This window comes from Notothenia coriiceps, unplaced genomic scaffold (genome assembly GCF_000735185.1).
Source record: "Notothenia coriiceps isolate Sejong01 unplaced genomic scaffold, NC01 NC01_scaffold00025880, whole genome shotgun sequence".
In the NCBI taxonomy this organism is placed as follows: domain Eukaryota; kingdom Metazoa; phylum Chordata; class Actinopteri; order Perciformes; family Nototheniidae; genus Notothenia; species Notothenia coriiceps.
This window is the reverse complement of record NW_011358581.1, coordinates 7105-23219: the sequence shown is the minus strand read 5'-3', so window position 1 is coordinate 23219 and position 16115 is coordinate 7105. Positions and strand designations below refer to the sequence as shown.

The 16115-nt window shown below is 38.3% G+C and overlaps 1 long non-coding RNA gene across 1 annotated transcript; it reads right to left on the bottom strand.

Annotated features, from left to right (window-relative positions):
* Window positions 1–25: 25 nt before the first annotated feature.
* Window positions 26–800, bottom strand: LOC104956361 (uncharacterized). The gene is made up of 3 exons (XR_799540.1): window positions 670–800; window positions 506–570; window positions 26–127 (listed from the first exon to the last, which is right to left on the bottom strand). It is a non-coding gene; the product is annotated as an uncharacterized lncRNA (long non-coding RNA).
* Window positions 801–16115: the final 15315 nt, after the last annotated feature.

The following is a 16115-nucleotide window of genomic DNA, read 5'->3' as shown; positions in this document are numbered from 1 at the left end:
GTGTGTGTGTTTGTGTGTGATAGAACAATTAAGTGGTAATAGTAACAATTAATACCGTTGCTCCATTTTGTCTTCTGGCTCAGACTGGCTATCAATAATGATAAGTGCATACCCATTTGTGTAGTTGCTGCAGTGAGAAGACAGTTGAATAATTATTTTCAAATACATAATATATGCATGACAGTCATATTTACAAAAGGATGTCGATCCTCTTCCTGTTTTTTCAATACATTGGGTTCTAAACTGACAACAGCACTTTTGTCATACTCCTGCACAATCCTTGTAAACATTTAAAATGGATGCAAATATTTTTGGGTGTTTTTTGTATCGTCTTCACTAAGATGTCAGATATTGTGGGTGTCATTTGGAAATGTATGAAAGTATAATTGTTCTGCTTCCTGGCAATGTTACCCACTGTGATTGGAGGCTATACAAACAAACACATGTACAAATAAAGATACACACCAAACAACTGTGTCACGATGCAACTGTCAACATCGTTTACCTATAGAAGTTGTTCTGACCCGGGGCAGACTGGACCTCTTCCTGGAATGGGGTTGGTGCTCTATCCTATTGTTACCCAGGAAATAAGTGCACAAAAAAAGGTATTTCTTGATTTCATGTTCACAAATTCAAACCTACATGGTATAATTACATTTTTAGTCTTACCCGATCAGACGCTGGTTGTGGGTGCCTTAGAGGTCTGATAAAGGTAAACAACAAATATATTCAAACTACTGTACTGTTAAAACATTCTGCTTCTTGTGGCACAAAATAATATGTTGACAATGTTTTATTTTACCCTGGCAAATTGTTGTCGATTCGTGGAGTGCTCACTTTTGGAACATTTGGAATGTCCCACACCTGCATACACACAAATGACTGAAATAAAATAAATTCACTTTAATTAAGAATAGATGCCACGATAAATCCAAAATGACCAAGGTACATTATATTGTTGACCGTCCTTTAACTCTCACATCAGGATTTACATTGGGGCACAATAAACCAACTCCTCTCTGCACCTATAATATATCTCAACCCAGTCTCATGGCATTTCGTGTTCACCAACACGATTTTTAATCTATTGATTCGTGTTCACCAACACGATTTTCCCATTTTTTTCGTGTTGCACAGATTTGAAAAGCAATGTATTTCTATTGGTAGTCTCACGGCATTACGTGTTATAGGAAGACCGGAAGCTGTGTGGTTCATAAAAACATGTTCTTACTCAATAGCAAGCCACAATTATTTCTTTTATTTTAAATCGTATAATTCCGGACTTTTGCTGCCGTCTGTGAGGAAAATAAATGGGGCTCAGAGCCTCAGAATACTGAAATCTGTATTTTTAAATCTTTTTTTCCTTCTAATTTGTTATTCTTTTAAAAATACCATCTTTACCATCTGCTATTTGTTTGATCATAGTGTTGAAGCGTTAACCATCAAAGTTGTCATTTCAATACATTCTGTTTCTAATTAAACATTAGACAAACTTCTGCTAGAGTCTGAACATCCGTTTATCATTTCAAGTACCTGTGAAAAGGCCTTTGTCTCCATCAAAATGCATCATATTTATGACCTTTCGTCGCAGGATGAAATCACTGCCACTCTCTTTTCTTTCGTCGCTCTTTCATCTCAGCCAACCAGAGACCTGTTGTTGTTTTCATTTTAAAGTCCTGTGGCCCATAAAGTAGAAAAGCGTCATATTCACAGCTTTAAAAGGGAATCCAAAATGTCACAAGCTGTCCATAAAGTTTTCATAAATGTCACCGCGACACGAAACAGCCAATAGCAATTAGGTGTTTCCTGAAAGGCCACCTCTTCACAATAAAACGCTTTTTTACTGAAGCACAGGAAGACCCTGGTGAACCAGCAGCTTAACTCAGCTCATTATTCCGCTGGATTTCCATCTCAATTAAATGTGTAATTATGGTAAGATCTTTTCTCTTGTTGTAAGGCCGTTTCTTCACTTGTTTGAAGAGCCGTGTTTCTATGTTTCTCTGCTCTATGTAACTGCAACATCACCTTGCTAAAGTGTGATCGCTATTTTAATTCAAGAAACGGTTTAATTCAAGTCACTCCAGCGGCCGGTGATGACGGACACATCAGAGCCTCGAACACATCCTCCAGTCTCCTAGCAACAGAGCGGCCTCTCCGCCTGTTGACTGGCATTAACAAGTGGAGCTGATAGTGAAGCTCTTTAGCATTAAGTACCATCTCCTCACTGGGAGCCTTTTACAATGTGAGCCAGGATTTAAAAACATCTGGATGGGATTTTGGTTGAAATATTTGCTATTTTCTTTTCCTTTTAACAAATCAATTTCCTTTTCATATCTAACACAGCACTGTCAATAGTTTATTGTTATTTTTACCAGTCTTATTCTATAATAGCTTGTTTTTATTTTATTCTGTTGGCTTTTTAATGACTATTTTATGTGTATTTCATTGTTTTTAAGATGTAATCAATTTACAATGTCTTAATGTTGTTAGCAAAGCACTTTGAATTGCCTTGTTTTTGAATTATTCTATATAAATAAATAAATGCTTTATTAACAACCAAGTGTGGTCGAGTAAGTTAAAATAAAAAATAAAAGCTATGTGAGTCAGCTGTTACTTCTCAACAGGGATGGGAACAGTTCAAAGTAAGAGAACTTTTATAAATGCTCTTGGATATCAATATTTGTAGGCTTCAAAATAAATCTGAAATGAATGTCAACACCCACACTAGAGGAACAGCCTCACGCCACAGAGCCACCAACAACAACACATGATCTTTCTATAGAGGGACATTGGCAGCCCGTGCATACAATTGATAATCCAACACATGCCTTCCTCTGCTGCACAAGAATGAACAAGAAAAGAGAATAAAGTTAAGAACCCAGAGGTGGGAGAAGTACTGAGATCTTGTACTTGAGCAAAAGTAGAAGTACCAGAGTCTATAAATACTATGTTACAAGTAAAAGCATTCAAAATGTTACTCAAGTAAAAGTACAAAAGTATTAGCATCAAAATATACTTAAAGTACCAAAAGTACTTATCATGAAGATTAGCGCATATCAGAATAATATAATATGATATGTTTTATAATTATTGATGCATTAAAGGTCCCCTATTATACAGTTTTTCATCAATATATTATAGGTCTCAGATATATACAAAACATGTCTCTGAAGTGTTTGGCTCCAAACATCAAACAGATCATTGCAGCATTACCCATAATCCCCTCTGTTTCAGCCCTGTTTCAAAAGTGCTGATTCTCTGTCTTTTACTTTAGATGAAAACGCCCCTCTAAGAGATATTTGGTTAAAAACAACACAATGGTGCTCTAGGAGGAGATTCAGGTGATAAAGGGGGGGGGGGTTACCTTGGTTGGTTATTGGCTAATGCAGTGGCTCCCAATCTTTTTCAGTCAGGCCCCCCTTGTGTAATATTTAATCCGGCTCCCACCGAGATTGGTAGAATTAATTGTATATTGTACAAACATTACATTTTCTCTGCTAATAATAACAAGACAAAAAGATCCAACTATAATTGTATATATTATTATGGATTGAACATGAACAAAAGTGCTTGTATTGGCAGATTATCCTGTGCCACGAAATAATGAGGCCTAATTGAAATAATTACAAGTATTGCTTATCGATCCGGTTCTTTAACAGTATTTTTATTATAGGTTATTTTTGTTATTTTTTAGGGGAAAAACTAAACAAATTAGAAACAGAATTCACATTGATTAATTGTATAGTGTGGATTATGGGCTGCTAGCACAGTAGTAAGTAGATTTACTCAAGTACTGTACTTATATTGAGGTACTTAACCTGTTGAACCCCATCGACCCGCCCCCGGGCGGAAAAACACATCATCTTCAGGAAACAGCGTCTGAGGGCTTGTTGATTTTGGCATTATAGCTGAAAGGCTTGTCGTGGGCTCGTCCACTTTTCTTTTAACTGCCGGTTGTGTTAAAAATGTGTCAATTTGATTGATTTTACGAGTAAAAAAAGTTGTTTACAACTTCTTCCCAAGCTTCACGCTCCCCCCCTGCAATAGCGGTGCGTCACCACTGGGCTAATGGTTACACAAGCCAAAAAATTGTTATGACATCATAAAGTGGCCAAAATCTGATCAGCTCGTTTTCAGACAGGTTTTCATATAAATGGATCAGGACAAAAAGTGAGCCAATCTTTTTTCCTGAAACTTTCAGAATCTCTTTACACAGAGGGGACACATGTTTATGTATTAATGACATGAAAAGGTGGATTTTTCATAATAGGTGACCTTTAAAGTGTTATCAAAGCTGGTAAAGGTGCACCCAGTTTGAATGGCTTTGTATACTGCAGGGTCTTATTTAAGAGTTGATTATATTCACATCATTAATCCACGTCTGTAGAGTAACTAAAGGTATTAAATAAACGTAGTGGAGTAAAAGTACACTATTTACCTCTGAAATGTAGTAGATTAGAAGTACAAAGTAGCATACAATGGAAATACTCAAATAAAATACAAGTACCTAGAAATTGTACTTAAGTACAGCACTTGAGTAAATGTGCTTAATAAAAGGACAATAAATCAAAAGTAAATGGACAGCATGGCGGAAGCAACAAGCATTATTACGCTACATACATTCAATAACTTGGCGCTTCTTACAGAAACAGCAGCATATAGAAAAACTCCAAAACAGACACACACAGATGTAGAAACAATATAAAGTCCACAGCATCTGCAGATCTGAGTAATTCTCCCACTTCAGATTAGTCTGTTCCCGAGTGAAAATATATGAAACCTTTATTGATATTTATGACCAAGGTTTATAATTAAATACTAATTAATACCTCCAGAGCTTACGCCTGAGCGATGTCCTCCACATCCTGCCTGTCAGGTAATTAATAGTCGCCATTTATTCACTTTCCCAACAAGCCCGCAAACGCAGCTTTCAGTTGAGTTAAGAGATGATTTCACTCCAGCCCATTACCACATGAAAAGAAGCAGCCTGAATTTAATATCAAAATGGCCCCTGTTGATAACATTCGACCTGCAATAACGCTTCAGCAACCAACGTAACCGTGTAATGCAATCCCCCGTGAGATTTACGATAGAGAAAAGATTAATACATTAAAGTTAATTTACATGGCTTTGTTACATTTCACCTCAGGCTATCCATTACCTTTATATTGTATTAAAGTGTGAGGATGAGTTAATTAATGTTTTACCAGACTTTATCTGCCATCTCAAACTTGGTCTTTGAAGGCTGTGCTAAGGTTTGACTGTGTTATTATCCGTTTAGGTGGATTTCCTTACGCTTTAAGTTTGTCCACATGACAACATTCACCTTTAATCATGTTTTTATTATCAGTCCTTTAACATCCAGAGGTAGGCTACTGAGTTTCGCTTCTGCTCTATCACTAACTTGTCTGATTGTGTGGAATACAACCGACAAGAGGCTACACCGGACACAGTGAGGTTAATTACTCAAACTCTAAAGTAAAATGTAAAACAAGGCAAAATGTATTTGTGTAACGACTTAAATATTTCCTACAAAAGTCAATGAAATGTATTAAAACCAGACCTCTACAAAATGAAAATGAAAATCACAAATTGGGAAAATTAGTTATTTAAAATTAAATGTGGTTAAAAAAATCTAATAGGTTTGAAAAAAACTTGTTTGTGCAACATGTTGCTCAACTTACTAATGTAAAAATAATTAACTATAAAAGGTTTTTGCTGAAAAAAGACTTTACAGCAGTACTAAACTAAACATCCCATTTTATAATCTCTTTGTATGTTTTGCATGCACCCATCTTAATTATAAAGTGACTTACAAAGTGTAGTGGGGTAAAAAGTTCAATAATTCAAGTATAGTAGAAGTAAATAGTTGCATGAGAATAGGTTCAACATCAAGAACCAGTACCTGAGTAACACTCCACCCTCATGAGAGAAATGAGGTTCACAATGTATGTCCTGCCCCAGGATAAGATATCATGTTCATCAGGAGTATTGTGTCACTTCCTGCATGCTTCTTTACCTGAAGGAGCAGAGATGAAACCAGGCTTTGGTGTCAGCTTGTCAGAGACGTGCAGGATAAAGGCAGAATCAAAGGTGACAGGTGGAAGAGAATGAAGATTCAAAACCCCCTCAGAGCCTCAACATTGGACCCTCAGCGTGAACCTGAGGCTGGAACCGAAACATGAAATAAAAAACTGGTGGATATAAACCTGGATGTCTCATATGTGTTCTTTAAAACTCTCTAATGGTTAATTTTGGCAGACTTAGCATTCATTTTGTCTTTGCTTAGCTTTACCTTTTACACTGCAATCACACAGCTCTTCCACATGCATGATATCATGTTTATAACACAAACTAAGCTTTGTGTCGGACTTTTATTTTGTGAATTTAAAATGCCATGAACCTAAAATACAAGAAAAATGATGCAGGTAATTCACATTTTTAGTAATAATCATTAAAGATAATATAATGAAACAATATATATATCACTATCTATACACACAAACACAGTGGGATAAAACTATATTAATCTGTTTACATGGTTTAATCCCAGATCTTTTGGGGCCTTTTTGCATAGAAAACATATGTTCAATGCAATATTAATATATAATAAATATAATATATATATATATATATTAATATACAATAAATATATATATTTTTTTTTCTTTCTTTCTGGTCAACATATAAAAATGTCCATCTATTTATGTTTTATTTATGATAAATCATGCATGTTTGCTTATTCTTTTTGTTGTTGTTATTTAATCTGTTGTTTAACCACTTTTATGTTTAACCTGCCTTATTTTGTCCTGATTTTAAATGTTGTCTCTTTAAATGTCCTTTTCACTGTTCAATTTTCTGGCCCAGGGGACATTTTCAGATTGCAATAAACAGTTAACTCCAGAACTAATAATAACATAAATAATATCCAAACAGGTATACTGTAACAGGATACAAATACATTGTACAGTCATTGATGAGAAGATGCTGACCACAAATACAGTCATAAATGTGGTTCATTTTAATGACATTTCAAAGATTATATATTATCTATTGTAATATAATTTTTTTGCATCATAGGTACCGTATAGCCAGGAGCCAAATAAATGGTAGATGCTTATGATTTGTGTCCGTACAGTGGCTTTATAGCTATAACAGATTTAATATATATGAAGTCACTCTATTTCAAAGGTAGCCTCTGTGTTGCTACTCTAAGTTAGTCCTAACCCTAAGCCTTATCTCAGCTCCACAGAGAAACCTCCAAAGAGACTCTCTGAGGGTCAGACCCACCTGAAGTCTCAGAGCAAACAAACAGCAATGAGGCACCATGGGAAAAAAAGATGAAGGACATGGCGGATGAAAGGTTGAGGGCAGGTAGTGACAGACAGCGGGATGAGAGGCTGAGTCTCTGTGCTAGAAACAGGCAGGAGGCAGCTATCTGGTGGTGGTATGGCAACAGTTTGATCAAATGTATATATATAATAAAATAGCTCGACAAACAACGGAGAAACAGATAAGAGGGAGGTCATACTACAGTGATGCTAGCTTACCTGGATATAAGGTTTTTAGTAAGAAAAAAAGGCAACTTGCTAGTGTTGAGGCAGCTATACTAAATATTCGTAGAACAATAATCAGAACAATAGGGAAAGGAGTCTCTCATAATGATGACATTTCAGATCATTATTACACAAGCCTTTCCATCCAACTTTCCAACAGTTAAAATACTGAAAATAAAAATAAAATACTAGAAATATTGCAGTAATATTACAGAAATGTAGTAAAATAATCTTGTTGCCCTTGCTTTTTCTGCAACAGTATAATAGCAATAAACCCTATTATTATAACACCGAATTAGTGCCACGACCCATTTATCTTGATGTCCTTACTTGTTTTCTTCACCTCTAGAAATAAGCATTCTTCTTTTTGTTTTGCCGATTTTCTTCTGCCATTTTTTGCATTACATTTGGATGGATTCCTGTCAAGTGTTTAGATGTTCGTCTGCAACTTTACTGTATCAGTTAACCCTCTTAGCGTAATTTTCTGTAGCAGCAGGTAGCCTTTTTCAGATAAGCAAACTCTAAAAACCTACTTTACGTTACCTTCCCAGCACAAAACAGTCGCAGTAGCATTGAATTATCTTTTTCTTCTTATCAGCATTTAATGTTTATGTTTGCATTGGTGTGTCTATTATTAAGGTAAACTATATATATCACAATGTGTACAGTGTACATGCAGTTTGTGAGTTTCCCGGTTAAATGACATTAGTTAGTTAGTTAGTTGGTATTTGTTATTATTATTTCTCATGCTGCCAGCAACTCGGGTATGTTTCATCCTCCCTCTGGACCCAGACTCCACACAACAGTGATGATTACTACCTTTTGTTTGTCTCTCACCCTCTACCCATCTAGCCGCGGGGTTTTCAAACTGTGATGCGTCCTTCCCCAGGGGGGGCTGTAAGGGAGTTGAAAGGGGGGGAGGGAGAAAGATGAGGAAAATATACCGTGTGAGGGGAAAGGCGGAGCTGAACACAACAGGAAGTTAGTTATTGTAGTTTGGTCTGGTGATCTGGCTGCTCACCAACACAGTCAAAAGCTTCAGTGGCAGTGACACAAAGCTCATTGAAGCAACTTCAAAATCGTTGCCATCTGATTGCCCAAGTTTGCCTCAGTCGAATCTGAACACACACCAACATTATACACATATTTTCATGTTCATTTATCTTCCTGAGAAGATCCTTATCATTAAATCATCTGAAATAAATGTCCATTTATCTGCACGAAAGTCATACAAAAAACATGCTCCTCATAACTCCAGAAGTTGCCTGAAAATCGTCATGTTTTCACGTTTTCTTGAGTATCAAGATAAGCCACTGATAGATGTCAATACATGCATGCTATGCTGCAAATAGAACTGCTCACAGCTCATTCAGGATACTTCAAATGGTGCCAACAACTAAACAAATATAGCTTACAAAAACAGGGCTCAAGTTGTAGCTATTAGTGTAACTCACTAAGTCCTTCCTGTTTACATCCCCCAAACTCATTATAGGAAACTTTAGATCCAAAACCAGGGGCATGCTTATCCCCAAAATACAAATGAGATAAAGAGAAGTCCATTATGATTATCTTACCATAATGACTTGTTCCCATTTTGTCCCACAGTATCATACTTTGAAACCCCTTATCTAGCTTGGCAGCCTCAAACATGCAAAACCCCCCAACTTCTCTAGCGCACTGCATTATGGGAAAGTATGCCTCCTCCTGTGCACACATCCCCACTTCCTCCAGTTCCCCCAACCCCCAGATATGGGGTTGTGGCCCTGGAGTGTCTTTTAGAGGAGCTAGTGATCTGTAAACTGACAAATGATCTCTGAAGCTGTCTGCCTGCAGCTCGCAGCACTCAGTGCTGCGGAGCTGCTCTGTGGACGTGGCTGGTGGTAAAATAATGAGCATGTGGCATCATATGTATCCTCATGTTCTAAATGAAACACATACAACTGAAAGACATTAGCCAGCTGCCACTATATGCCATGCCCTCACATTGGAAAATAGTTGGCTGTTAGGGAAATTGACTAAAAGGACAAAGAGAAAGACATTGTTATACCTGTGTTTGGGTGTTTTGTTTGTGCCTATAGAGACGTTAACAAATGTATAGTGTAGCTTTAAAGTTATATTACATGCATTGCGCTGGTAGTGGTGCCCTACAAATAGCTTTCTTTTACTGAAAATATTTCTAGGAAAAAAAGTATTTGATGCCTTGGTTATGAACTGGTCTTGTTTGTTGTTGTTGGAGAGAGTATTTATCAAACGCACACAACTTTGACCCAGGAGACCAAACCTTGGATCCTAAGTCCTGCGTGTGGTCAAATGTACGGCAAAAATTGATTTTATTTGTGATTTAATCATAAAGAAATCATCTACATTTTTCAATATTGACCAAATGATACAAAACTTTATCAAGGCAATCCATCTAATAGTATAAACATTTCAGTCAAATGTAAATATGTAAACCTCATGGTGGTGATTCAGTCTGGAAAAAACAGTCAGTAGGCTTCATCATCCAGGCTAAATTAATGTCTGTATGTCTGAGAGTCATGCTGCTAACATGGATTAAAAAGTGTAAAAACATCACACTCGTATTGTTCATATTACCCCCCAACAACTGTCAAACAGCATCCAGACGTAGTGAACACGAACAGAAACATTCCACCAGATCTACAGCAGCGCCATTGTGTGAGGACAATACGCAGCTCCATGCAGAAATTCATCACATTTGTGTGCATGCAAGTGTGCATCTGTGCATGTATATGATAATGGACTTTATATGTGTGTGTGTGTGTGTGTGTGTGTGTGTGCGTGCGTGCGTGCGTGCGTGTGTGTGTGTGTGCGTGTGTGTGTGAGAGTCTAAATGAACAATGTCGGCCATGTGGCGCTGGAGTGGTGGTAATTGATGAATGGGATGTTTAAAGAGCAGAATATGAATGAAGAAGAGTGGACCCTGAGGGAATACTCCCCACCATTGTAATCAAAGCCTTGATAGTGTCCCCGCCTTTGACTAATGGTCCCAAAAAGAAGCCTCTTACAGCCTGCCTCTTCAATTCCCCCTGCTCAGCGTGATGCAGACCTCCAGAGAGAGGCTGGCAGGGTGGGAGGGCGACTCATGGCGGATATTTTTACATCAGCACGACCTTTGCTGTCACTCACATACAGGTGAGATACCTGAGCGCACGGTGGAGGAAGTATTCAGTTCCTTTACCCAAGTAAAAGCACCGATTCAGCAGTGTAACATACAATGTATCCTCCTTGAGCAAGGGGTAACACATTCAAATGAAAATAACTTCTCTTTCTATTTGGTAGGACTACTCACAGACATCTGAAATGTGAAAAAGAGCCTGAATTAGAACCTAGTTCGCAATGGAGGAATGTAACTAAGTACATTTACTCAATTACGTTTGCTAATTCGAGGTACTTGTACATTACTAAATACACCATGTATTTCCTGATGCACTCATTTTCTTTTGTCTTGAACTAAAAAGGTTTAAGACGGCTGGTTCAGTCTTTAACAAAGTATATCAAATGTTGTTTATTGTAAAATGTAAAGAAATGGAATACAAGTACCTCAAAGCTGTACTGAAGCAAATGCACTTATTTACTCTCAGTCACCGCCACAGAGTGAACCTACTGTTTTGTTCCATTAATTTCACATTTAGTTACTAGATTTCTCATTGGGAGTTGCATACCTGTTCATGGCTGTTGATTTATGTAGTTCATATGAAGCCATTCTTCAGGGGCAGGTGATGGAGGAGGTGGAGGACCACAAGGTCCTGATGAGGGATGGGGGTAGGAAACTAGCAAATCACAAACACAGAGAGACTTACACACTGGTATTAATTAATGACAATCAAACGACAGTATAACACTCGACCATTAGATCAACCTCCAGAAAGGTTGTTGTGTTGGTATGTTACAGATTATAATAGCAAGGGTGGAGAACTGTGTCTCTGACTCCAGTTGTGTTCCTCAGCAGCACGTGTTTTATAAAGAAAATCAGTAGTGTGTGTGTGTGTGTGTGTGTGTGTGTGTGTGTGTGTGTGTGTGTGTGTGTGTGTGTGTGTGTGTGTGTGTGTGTGTGTGTGTGTGTGTGTGTGTGTGTGTGTGTGTGTCATAGCTGCTTATTCAGCATGAGCTCAGCAAATCAATAAGTCAAGTCAATCTTGGAATAGAAAAATACTGAAAATTGTAGGCAGGTTTTAAAGAATCGGAAGAGAATATATATATTATAATAATATAAGTTGGATGATATATATATATATACTGTATATATATTATTGTTTATGTCAACACAAAACAAACATTTGCTGAGGATCCATATCTACCGAGTGAAACAATTAACTGTATAATTAATTACGCTTCTGGAGATTTAATGTACCACTATATTGTCTTAACCTATGATAATGGATAACAATATTATGTTGTTGATTATATATCGAGAACCCAGTGGAGTAGAAGTACAAACTAGCATAAAATGTATAGACTACAGTAAAGAACAAATACCTAAAAATGGACAATACCCTTTTAAATGTACTTTCCGACCCAGATCATCACAAGTTCAAGCACGATAAACCGAGTGCTGTTGTTTTAAACCACAAAAAAAAAAAAATCTGAACACGTTGCAGCGCGGTCACCTGTTTCTCTTAAATGTCACAGTGGTGCAGCCTGGAATATACAATCCAACACACACACATTATAACACACACTGTGTTGGTGTGGCCTTTTGCAGGCGTCCTCAGAGACGTGGCATTGACAAACCTACAAACAGTAATTGGGCTATTATGACTCCCTGCGATGGTATTGATTCCTCTGTTTTAGGTGCAGGCGGGTAATGGCTGTCTAGACTGAAGCGTTCATATTGCAGGCAGTCGGGCCTGTGCAGTATTAGATACAGTAATTTTGATGTTGCTCATGACTCAGGTGTGTTGTTTTGTGCATTTCAGCCTACTGGAAATTATATTATTTACTGTAAAAGCACATTGGAGCTCTGATTACCCAATACTTCTACGTGCTCTGAGCTGGTGGTTCAGCATGGAGCGATGCAAGGGACAAATGTATACACTAAGAAGAACTCCATATGGGAAAGGAAAGGAGGAAACATGGAGAAGGAGCCCTCTTTTCCCCAGTCCAATTATCACCAGAGTTAAAGCTAATCCCACCAGAGCTGGATGACGACAATCTGTTCCCTAACTTTGAAAATCCAGTCACCTGGAGAGCAGAAGGCAGGTGAGGGATCTCATCAGAGCCTCTCTGCTGATCAAAATCAAATATTACTGAGGCTGGGTTTCCATGGCAATAATGTGCCGCCCCCTCCGTGACATTTGGGGGTTCAGCTGTGAAGGAGCCCCCCCTCCCACCTCGTCTGTCTGCCTTCTTTGTCAAAACGTGAGCAGAATTGATGAGTAAGCAGCATCTTGGCCACCTTTTCACCTTGTGAGAATCTACAGATTTGTGTGCACAGCTCTCCCATGGGCTGCACAACAACAAGACCCCAAACACACTCCCTGCTCTGCAGAATACCGCCGGTCCACAGAGAAATGCTGAGGCCATCGATTGCTTCCTCCACAGGGGCACCATGTGCAGCCTGTGAGCCCACAAAATGTCAATGGATATGAATTGTGTAAGGAACTCTTGATCCCCTAATTCAATATTGTAAAGCTTCACAAAAGGTCACTCTTTAAGGTGAAATAACAACAGTACTCGACACAGTTGATGAATTTTTAAAAGGTATATTTTCAGCAGTGGTAATAAAAGATGATTCGCAAATATTCTTGATTTTATAGTTCAGCAACATAATATAAAATGCACAAAAAATACCAAAAACACAACCAAATATGAAGACACGCTTCCAAAAGACAAATGCAAAGATATACGAAACGCTACGAAATACGAACGCTCTGCAAATACTGAAAACGCAATATAAATACCAGAAACATGCTTCAAAAAGACATTACACAACAAAATACAAAACATACTTGGGGGGGGGGGCGCCAGCTAAAATCTTGCAGCACATTGGTCAGGGCCGGCCCTGGGCGCATGTCAAGTTGCTGGTGTTTTGTATTTTTGTATGCTTTTAACAGCAATAAGCTCTCCGGTCTATCATATTGAAAAGCATTTTTTAACCAACACTGTCCTCCCAACACCAGATACTGCTGCCTTCCAACCTTCTGCCTGAAATATTCATCTGGGAGAGTGCTGTCATGATGAAACACACATTTTAATGCTTACAAGACCACTGCCCCGGGCTCTTCTCACAGCATCAGTCACCTACCATCAAATCAAAGCTGCTTCTGAGGGGTGAAAGTAAGAACTCCCCCCCTTTAATACAACACTGAGAAAGACAAAATAACAGGAGTGGAGTATGGTGAATATTTAGCTGCTCAGGTCTCAGTGTGCTGATGATCCAGTGCAGCTCTCCGGTCCTTTGTTTATTTTGTCGCAGATGTTCCTGCCTCAAAGTGTGTGAGGGAGGGAGTGTGCGGGATGATTTTCACTGTGGTCTGCTGATCTCCTCGCTACATTAGGTCGGGCCATTGCTGTTATTGCTGCCAAAGCTGCCAGTACACCAAATGAATGTCTCAGGAGGAAAAGTGGGAGCCAACACATGCATATATTTACAGGCCAGACGCAAAAACAACACAAAGCTTTTAAAAGGTTGTCACACTTACAAAAGTTTACTGTATAGAAGTGAATACTTTGGGGGCTTTTACACAACAATATGTTTGTTAACACCAGCGTTACTTTCCATTACCATGTTTATGCTTAAGATAGTAGTTTTCTCAACACGAACAGAAACGTCCTCTAGTTTATTAAGGGTTATCTGTTCATCAGCGCAAAACTAAAAATTCAAAGACATTGTAAAATGCCGTTTAAGACAACTATAGTGCTCTTTTTCATTCTATCCATGTTCATGTATTTTGATTGTTTTTCAGATAGGATTATTGGATGAAAGACAGGCGATAAATGTGTGTGTGTGTGTGTGTGTGTGTGTGTGTGTGTGTGTGTGTGTGTGTGTGTGTGTGTGTGTGTGTGTGTGTGTGTATATATGCATGTGTGTGTGTGTGTGTTGGGGGAGCAGTATAAATGAATAAACAGAGGGCCTCATTCTGTCTGGTCCATTGTCTTAATTGTCACTATTCTGTTTTGCAGACACTGTCCTGTGATCACTGAAGGAGAATCTGTATAAACACACACACACACACACACACACACACACACACACACACACACACACACACACACACACACACACACACACACAGACTCAGAGTGGCTGGCAGCACCACTCACAGGTTTTAAACTGTAAATGCATCCACTGAACATCAGCGAGCATAAGTGTGTCTCAAATCTGTATCTGCTTCATCAGATTGCAGTAAATTGGACCTTAGCTCTGCACAAAGAAGTAGGACAAACATCACTTATTAAGAGGGGGTCTTAAAGGCATGGTTGTCCATCAGCATCCACAAAGTCTCCCCAGCAACAAATGTGACTGGCTGCTTAAAATTCCCAGAGGTTATGGTTATTAATTACAGCCATTCAGGCACCTCTAATCCAGGTGTAGGTGATTAATAGTAGTCTGAGAGGTGGAGGACGAGGCCTTCAGCAGGTCTAACGCTATAAATCTACCCCTCTCAAGGAAAGATGCAGCATTCAGATGCAAGTCTGCCTAAAGTGAAATATATCAATCATACTGTAAAGTATGTGTTTTCACTTTATGAAGCTCTTTTGCAAACTTTTCGAATCCCTTAGCGATGTGTTGTAATTATTGATTTATGAGTGCATTTTCAGGATCAGTGCCGCAGACTTATGATTTATTGTAGCTTGTGGCTCTGCTTTGTATATCCTCATGTTTAGCTGGAGGAAACCAACACTCTCCACTTTATTCAATGTCGTGTACATTTTTCAGAAACCAAATGCATCTCAATGGAGTTTAGCTCCGTCCTTTGATTCCTCCCTAGTCAAACTGAAGTTTGGCTGCGCAGAAGTTTCCCTAGGCACAACAACAAATTCATTTTTCATAAAAGAAAGATCATGGAAAGCAGTTCAGAGTTAGAAAGCGGTGACATATTTTTTGCTGAACACACCATGCATATTTCATAACCAAAAATATTTTCCCCCAACCAGCTTTGTCGATGTGCAGACTCAGAGGACTTAGGAATGTGAGAAAGTGGAGGTATTCATCTATTGCTAACCATTTGTTTTTGTAGATAAATCACAAACTAAAATCATAGTCAGCTTAAATCACACCGCCTGAAGAATATCCCATTACCGCTAATGGTATTTTCTTTTTATTACACCCACATTTCCATAAACTATAATCAGCATAAAACTACTCTGACCTACAAAGGCAAAGTTTACATTAGAAGGAGTGAACTTATGAAAAACCATTTTAAAGTTTGCACTGCATAAGAGATATAAAGGTAAGGTTTTAAGACTGTGTGTTATGTTATTTTGTGCATGTAACATTTGTAAATGATCTGCAAAGGCTAAAATCCCTTTGTTCCCTCCAGAGGGAGTTTCTCTCCCCCCTGCCTGAAACACCTCCATTGGACTCATTTGTTTACT